The sequence below is a fragment of the Coenobita brevimanus genome, chromosome 68 (genome assembly GCF_032717465.1).
Source record: "Coenobita brevimanus isolate Jiangsu-jjx chromosome 68, ASM3271746v2, whole genome shotgun sequence".
Lineage (NCBI taxonomy): Eukaryota > Metazoa > Arthropoda > Malacostraca > Decapoda > Coenobitidae > Coenobita > Coenobita brevimanus.
Window position 1 is genome coordinate 2,118,472 of NC_137021.1, and position 8,162 is coordinate 2,126,633.

Consider the following 8,162-nt stretch of genomic DNA (forward strand, 5'->3'; position numbering starts at 1 on the left):
GCTATCGAGGGTGATGACCTCCCCGTCCACACACTGTCGTATTTCGAACCCTGCCTTTAACTAGCTCAGTGTATTTGGCCAGACATCATTCACATACGGTTCAAGCCCCATCACCGCAGCCGGCAGGAAAGATTTTTTTTTTTTTTATTATTGTTATTAATAACAGAATCAGTTTATCTCACCCATTCGTTTGGATGAATATGAAGGAATAAAGATTGTTGGATTAAGGAAGGAATAATGAAGAACTAGCTTCAAGCCATAATATGGCTGTTTGGCACTAAGGCTGGCGGTGAAGTGGTGTTGACGTGAAAGTAGTGTAAAGGAGAAAAGGTCGGTGACAATGGGAAGAGCTATTCATGTAAAAAAAAACAGTTGTCTAACCTGACAGGACTAGAGGGAATATAAAGACCGGTAGAAACACGGAAAAATCAAGAAGAGAGGTAGGACAGAAGAGAATTAGAGGACAGTAAAAGGAGAAAGATAGGAGACAAAAAGGCCCTTTTTAGTCGCCTCTTACGACAAGCAGGAACACTGGAGAAATTTTCTTCCACCCCTCCCCAGAGGTTGGCAGCTCTTGGTTGTTCCCTCACTAGCGACGTGTCCGGTACCGTAAGCTCCCCCACCGCGACTAGAAGGCTGCCACGGGGGAAATTGTTGGATAAAGTATCAGATAATAGATGGCCAGTTAACCAGGACTGTATAGATCCTGACTTTTGATGTAAATAAAAGCCCGTTGTCACCACCTCACCACCACTATCATCCTCAGGAAAAAAAAAAAAAAAAAAAAAAAAAAGGAGACTGCTTAATTTTTTTCTATCACCGGCACTGAAAGATTGCCATTATTTTACCTGGTTAAAGTGAAAGGGTAATCACGCCTGGTTAGAGAGAGGGTAATCACTCCTGGTTAAAGTGAGAAGGTGATTATTACTGGATAAAATGACGGGGTGATTATTACTGGAAATTGAGTGACTGTGGTCATGCGTGGGAAACTGCAGAAGATTTGTTTTGCTTTTTTAGGCAGCATTTTTTGGACTTTGTTTTCCTTAGCCATCCTTTTAGACGACGGCACTTTGTCTTTCTTTTATCCGGGACGACTTTTTCCTCTCCCTCCTCCCCATCCTCCATCATTTTATCCTCCTTTATTTCCCGCTCGATCCTCTACCGTTGACCACTGATTTTTTCCACAGCTCTTCACATTCTCGCACTAACTCCTCCTCTAACAGCTTTTGTCTCTCCTGCCACCCCCTCCTCCACTCCCAACCTTCAGTCCTCTTTTGCTGCAGCCACTCTTTTGTATCTTCGAATAAACTCTCCTAGGATTCCATCACCGGTTTCGGGAGACGGCGGCGAGTTTGACGCGGGGAAGGAAGACAAGGTGGAAGGGGAGATGGAAATCGGATTGGCCTGGGAGGAGGGGGGAGAGAAAATGAAGGGGAAGATGAGGGAGAAGGTGAAGGAGATGAGAGAAGGTGGAGATGACGGAGAGGGTGTAGGAAGTGAGACAGGAGATGGAGAAGGTGAAGGAGTTGGGGTGGAGGGGGAGAAGGTGAGGGAGAAGGGTGAAATGGGGATGGAGGGGGAGGAGGAAATGGGGAGGGGGGGGAGTCAGTGAATGCATAGTTTTTGTACTTGAATGATTTGTAAGTCCCTGCTTGACTCGACAGAGGTACTCTGTCCTCCTTTTTATCTTTCTCTCTCTCTCTCTCTCTCTCTCTCTCTCTCTCTCTCTCTTTTGTCAAACTGAGGCACAGCAACGTGTTTTGTATCGAGTTTTGATTTTGAGCAACGTTTTTTTGTCTTCCGGAGCTATTTTCTGAGATGCGTGCATTTTGCCGTTGTTTTCTCAAGTTTCATCACTTTCATCACCTGTTACTTCTTTCTCCTCATTTTCGAATAGGACCTCAGTTTTCTTCGTGTCCACTATACAGTAGCTTCCAGTGGATCCGCTGAACCTCAGCTCACATCCTTCTCCTTTCCTCATAGCATTCTTTAACTATGCCGTCCTCGATTTATTTTTTTTTCCTCTTGGCCTAAAATTGTCATTCCCCTGCACTGAATGCAGAGTTCTAGCAGTAGATGAGCAGTTGATCAGTAGAACTGCTTAGTCAGGAAGAATTGTTATTGAAAGGATGTAGAGACGCAGCACTGTCTTTTTCTGCCACTAAGCTGCGTGAAACTTCAAAAGGACGAAAACCTGGGTCAAGTTAGTGTGAAATGACTATAGTTTAAAATTCATATAGTATGGACTCCCGCACTCAGCAACACCTCGGTATTTCTTGACTTAAAATCTCTTGGTCAAGGGGAATGAAAGAGTAATATTCAACTTCAGTTTATATTTTACTACTCCGTGCATAAGGTGAATAAGATACCTTTGTTATTTTTATTTTTTATTAATTTTTTAAAACACTTGCGTGTTATTGCCTTAACTCCCTGTTTATGGAGTTAAGCCACTGTCCTTCTGTCATATGTTTATACGAAGTATGACATGTTTTAATACACACACCTACTCATTATTAACTACGGTGGTCTGACAACAACGTGGCGGAAACGTTTGTAAGTGATGAGAAAAAGGGAAGGGGGAATGAATCATCTTTATATATATATATATATATATATATATATATATATATATATATATATATATATATATATATATATATATAAAGTGTGACTAATGTGCGTTACCGTGTGACCCCATTGCACAGCCACGAGAGGAGGGAGAGATGCCTAAGAAGCCGGACTCGCCCCAGGAAAAAGTCGTGTGGGGGGGAGGAGGTAGGACGTTAGGACGGATACAGGGCACAGACGATGAAACAAAAGACAACTGAAGCAGACAGTGCCACAGTGGTATGGTGTAAGGGTGGTTATGTGATTGTTACGGAAAAGGCGTTTGTTTGTAAAAGTCCACCCCACGAACCTAGTGGAAGTCGGTAGGGCTCGAACCCACCACTCTTGAACATATTTCTTTTGACCTTGCCTCCAAGTGCGATCATCAGGAAACTGACCGAGCCACAGAGACGCCCCGGCCTCCCCAGTCAGACTCATGCCCTCCCCGTCCCATTTGAGACTTCGGTATATTTAATGTGTAAGCGATTACCCTCTCACCTCAGGCTAGTGGTTGGCCCCACCTTGCCCCTCCCCCAGCATCCCCACATTTCTGAAGGCCTGGCTACGCCTCTGAGGACTCCCAGAGTCAAGTGGTTTTTGGCTGCATGGAGACAGTTTTGGAACTTGAATATTTAGAGTGTGACTGAAGATTCCTGATATAATCCAGCTCTGTGATATGCTGAAACCTTATGCCCGTAGTATATGCTTTCCAGTAAAGCGAAACATCCATGACAATATAACCATCAGTTACAAGTTGCCAAGATGTTTATATAATCGTAATAAAAGAAGTTTACCATGATCCACATTGTTTCATTATCCAGTCAGTATAGGCGTTTATAGGGGAGAGGGGGGTTTCCATGTAAACTGTAAAAGAGTTTCCCCTCATATTTTGTGAGGGCACTGGGGTGGCTAGGGATGTCAAATATATCAGGGTAACTAGTCAGTGTCACTGCCACTCCTTTGGCTACGCCATTGTTTCTCTAAAAGCTAGATACAGTAACGCGATTTTGTATATGGAACATGTAACAAAAGCCCTACTGTATTTATCAGTTTGATATCTTCACTCCTGTTGATTAAAGTTCACACTGACCTTTTCAACTACTTTCAATTTTAGCGCTAAGATTTGTCTGGGTCCTCATCTCTTCACCTTTGTAACACTCGTTGCTTGATGATACAAGTCCCTCTATTTTCTGCCCTGCCAACAGATTGTCCTGAAAACGTAATATACAGTAGTGCTCTTACGCTGCTACCTTGCGTCTCGGTCATCATAGGATGGATTTTGCAACTTTAATGGTCTTCCAGAAGTGTGTCTTCAATATTTGTCAAGGAGCAAGTGCAGATGTCCTAACCAGGGACACTGATGAGATATAAAAAATGTGGTGGCCAAGCATAATTATGTGGTAGCCTAAGATATTTGGGTCCGAGGGGGTTTCCCTGTACATTTGGGGTACAGCGCTTAGCAAGCAGCCTGACCATGGGAGGAGGTGAAGTATTACTATATATATATATATATATATATATATATATATATATATATATATATATAGTGGTAGGTGGTGGCGACAATCATCCACTCACTTGATGTAGTGTTGCCTACTTCTTCCTTAGCCTTTATCATTCTTTTTCTGTGCCTGCCGTCTTGTCTTCCTATTTCTCCCATCTTTCCTGTCACTTCTTATTGCTTTTCTTTCCTTTACAGGTGACTTTATATTGAGTGACAAGCCAAATGGTTTCCTGTAAGCCAATAAACCATTTACAGCGCTGGGTGGTAACCATATAACTAAACCATATGTGCATCCTACATGTCAACAAGTGGGTTGGTGAAGGGTTAGTGCCCCTCCCCGTAAAACAAATAACTCAAAGTCAGATGGCCATCCCTTATGGGATTATGGCGTCTGGCAATAGAGAAACAGAGAGAGAGAGACTCCTAACTCGGTCTCTTTTTTTTTTTTTTTTTTATACGATATATCCACTACTTTCGGTGGGGAGCATTCTGATTGGTTGTTAGCCTTTCCATATGGAGTCCAGGTCTAACGCATGGATGAGCTGATATCAGAGCTCGGTGAGTTCCATGCGCAAAAGGGGTAAGCGCGGGACAACGCTGCTTTATTAGAGGTTCCAGGATGTTAGAACCCGAGATGACTGTGGTTGTTCAGTACTCGTGTAACCAACTAGTGAACCCTTTCGTTGCCATGGACTGAAGCACATGGGCCGGTATTTTATTTAGACTGATTCCAGATTATTTTGTTCAGGGGATGAAAAATCGAGCATTTTAAAAGTTAATCGAAACATTTTGAATCCCTTACGTATGATACTGGAGTTTCCTCCACCTAAACCAAAGCGTCCTGTGGTAAGGCGGATATTGCGGCCATAGATTTATAAAGAATAGATAGAAACATGGCGGTGGAAGAATATCTGTTTGAAAAGGGTATTGGTGTATCTACTTTCGATATTCAACGTCAGTATCTTCTAACATATTATCAGTGCATAGTTTGTCGATGTTTAAACGAATAATTAACATACGAGACTAAATTTAATGCACAAACATAAATATAGCTAAGGCAGAGGTGATTCGAAACCTCAAATACCTGTTAAAGTTGTGCGATAAGGGTGTAGATGGCGCCGGCGTGATTGTACGAGGTGACGACAGCAAGGAGGAAGAAGCTGCTGCCTATTTTGTTCTTGGTTTCGGATGCGACGGTTCTCTTTCTCACTTCTGGTAACTGGTATTTTTGTTTTGAATTATGAATTGTTTCTGTGTTTGATATTTACGCTGTGGATAATGAGATCTATAACCTTCCCATAGTCACGAGTTTCTTGTCTGGTGACATGCTCATAAATGTGAATTGTTCAGTGGTTGTGCCCGTAATGGTGTTTCTTGGCCAGGGATGGCGGAAGTGGCGTGTGCCGTGGCCAGGGATGGCGGAAGTGGCGTGTGCCGTGGCCAGGGATGGCGGAAGTGGCGTGTGCCGTGGCCAGGGATGGCGGAAGTGGCGTGTGCCGTGGCCAGGGATGGCGGAAGTGGCGTGTGCCGTGGCAAGGGGTGGCGGAAGTGGCGTGTGCCGTGGCCAGGGATGGCGGAAGTGGCGTGTGCCGTGGCCAGGGATGGCGGAAGTGGCGTGTGCCGTGGCCAGGGATGGCGGAAGTGGCGTGTGCCGTGGCCAGGGGTGGCGGAAGTGGCGTGTGCCGTGGCCAGGGGTGGCGGAAGTGGCGTGTGCCGTGGCCAGGGGTGGCGGAAGTGGCATGTGCCGTGGCCAGGGGTGGCGGAAGTGGCGTGTGCCGTGGCCAGGGGTGGCGGAAGTGGCGTGTGCCGTGGCCAGGGGTGGCGGAAGTGGCGTGTGCCGTGGCCAGGGGTGGCGGAAGTGGCGTGTGCCGTGGCCATGAGTGGCGGAAGTGGCGTGTGTTGTGTCCAGGGGTGACGGAAGTGGCTTTTGCTGTGGCCAGGGATGGCGGAAGTGGCTTTTGCTGTGGCCAGGGGAGGCGAAAGTGGCGTGTTCTGTGGCTGTGGGAGGATCTCCACTTTGGCCTGTTACCTCTCTCAGGCTGGAATAAATTTGTGGTAATGTAATTGTGCATGGTAGCCGCCATCCCTTCAGCCTGAGGACCTACATATATATATACAGGTTGGTTAAGTGTTCTCTCCCTCGGTTCACTTTGTTTCATGTAACTTCACGCTGTCTTTGGTAAATTGATAGCATGGTTTACACTATACTAGTTTTAATCCAGCTTGGCCAAAAAATTCACTCATTGTGAACGCTCGTTGTGGCAGGAGATAAATGCTAGACTGTAATCAGTCTTGGAGTACTGTGGAAAGAATGTAGAGCCATAGTCTGCTGTCATGGAGCTACGTGAAATAGGCAGCAAAAGTACAACGCTGGGTCTGGTTAAGAGAAGATTACTATAGTTGGAAGAGACGAATCAGTAGTGCCAACAAGAGCTGTTTCTGAAACACGATAGTTCAAAAGCTGAATGGCAAGGTGGAGCAAGGTATATGAACCTTGTATATAATGATATTTTGAATGCTGAAAGGTGACTAGTGGTCTGATTATTAATTTGAGCGAATCCTTAAGTGCATAGCTCATTACATAAAGCCTTTTACTGATTGCACACGGCAATTTTGATTTCATGCAGCACCAGGTCTTTTCATATATTTGGTATTTATTTTGTACTGCTTTCCGTTATACTGCATTTTTAACTTTCCATTTAGTACATTTACATGCCTCCGTGTGGACCCCTGCCATGGCCAAGAGTGTCTCCCTGTGGACCCCTGCCATGGCCAAGAGTGCCTCCCTGTGGACCCCTGCCATGGTCAAGAGTGCCTCCCTGTGGACCCCTGCCATGGTCAAGAGTGCCTCCCTGTGGACACCTGCCCTGGTCAAGAGTGCCTCCCTGTGGACCCCTGCCCTTCCCTGGCCAAAAGTTCCTCCCTGTGGACCACTGCCCTTCCCTGGCCAAAAGTTCCTCCCTGTGGACCCCTGCCCTTCCCTGGCCAAGAGTCCCTCCCTGTGGACCCCTGCCCTGCCCTGCCCTGGCCAAGAGTCCCTCCCTGTGGACCCCTGCCCTGCCCTGCCCTGGCCAAGAGTCCCTCCCTGTGGACCCCTGCCCTGCCCTGCCCTGACCAAGAGTCCCTCCCTGTGGACCCCTGCCCTGCCCTGCCCTGACCAAGAGTCCCTCCCTGTGGACCCCTGCCCTGCCCTGCCCTTGCCAAGAGTGCCTCCCTGTGGACCCCTGCCCTGCCCTGCCCTTGCCAAGAGTGCCTCCCTGTGGACCCCTGCCCTGCCCTGCCCTTGCCAAGAGTGCCTCCCTGTGGACCCCTGCCCTGCCCTGCCCTTGCCAAGAGTGCCTCCCTGTGGACCCCTGCCCTGCCCTGCCCTTGCCAAGAGTGCCTCCCTGTGGACCCCTGCCCTGCCCTGCCCTTGCCAAGAGTGCCTCCCTGTGGACCCCTGCCCTGCCCTGCCCTTGCCAAGAGTGCCTCCCTGTGGACCCCTGCCCTGCCCTGCCCTTGCCAAGAGTGCCTCCCTGTGGACCCCTGCCCTTCCCTGGCCAAGAGTTCCTCCCTGTGGACCCCTGCCCTTCCCTGGCCAAGAGTTCCTCCCTGTGGACCCCTGCCCTTCCCTGGCCAAGAGTTCCTCCCTGTGGACCCCTGCCCTTCCCTGGCCAAGAGTCCTTCCCTGTGGACCCCTGCCCTGCCCTGGCCAACAGTTCCTCCCTATGGACCCCTCCCCTGCCCTGCCCTTGCTAAGAGTGCCTCCCTGTGGACCCCTGCCCTGCCCTGCCCTTGCCAACAGTGCCTCCCTGTGGATCCCTGCCCTGCCCTGCCCTTGCCAACAGTGCCTCCCTGTGGACCCTTGCCCTGCCCTGCCCTTGCCAACAGTGCCTCCCTGTGGACCCCTGCCCTGCCCTGCCCTGCCCTGGGCAAGAGTGCCTCCCTGTGGACACCTGCCCTGCCCTGCCCTGCCCTGGGCAAGAGTGCCTCCCTGTGGACACCTGCCCTGCCCTGGCGAACAGTACCTCCCTGTGGACCCCTGCCCTGCCCTGGGCAAGAGTGCCTCCCT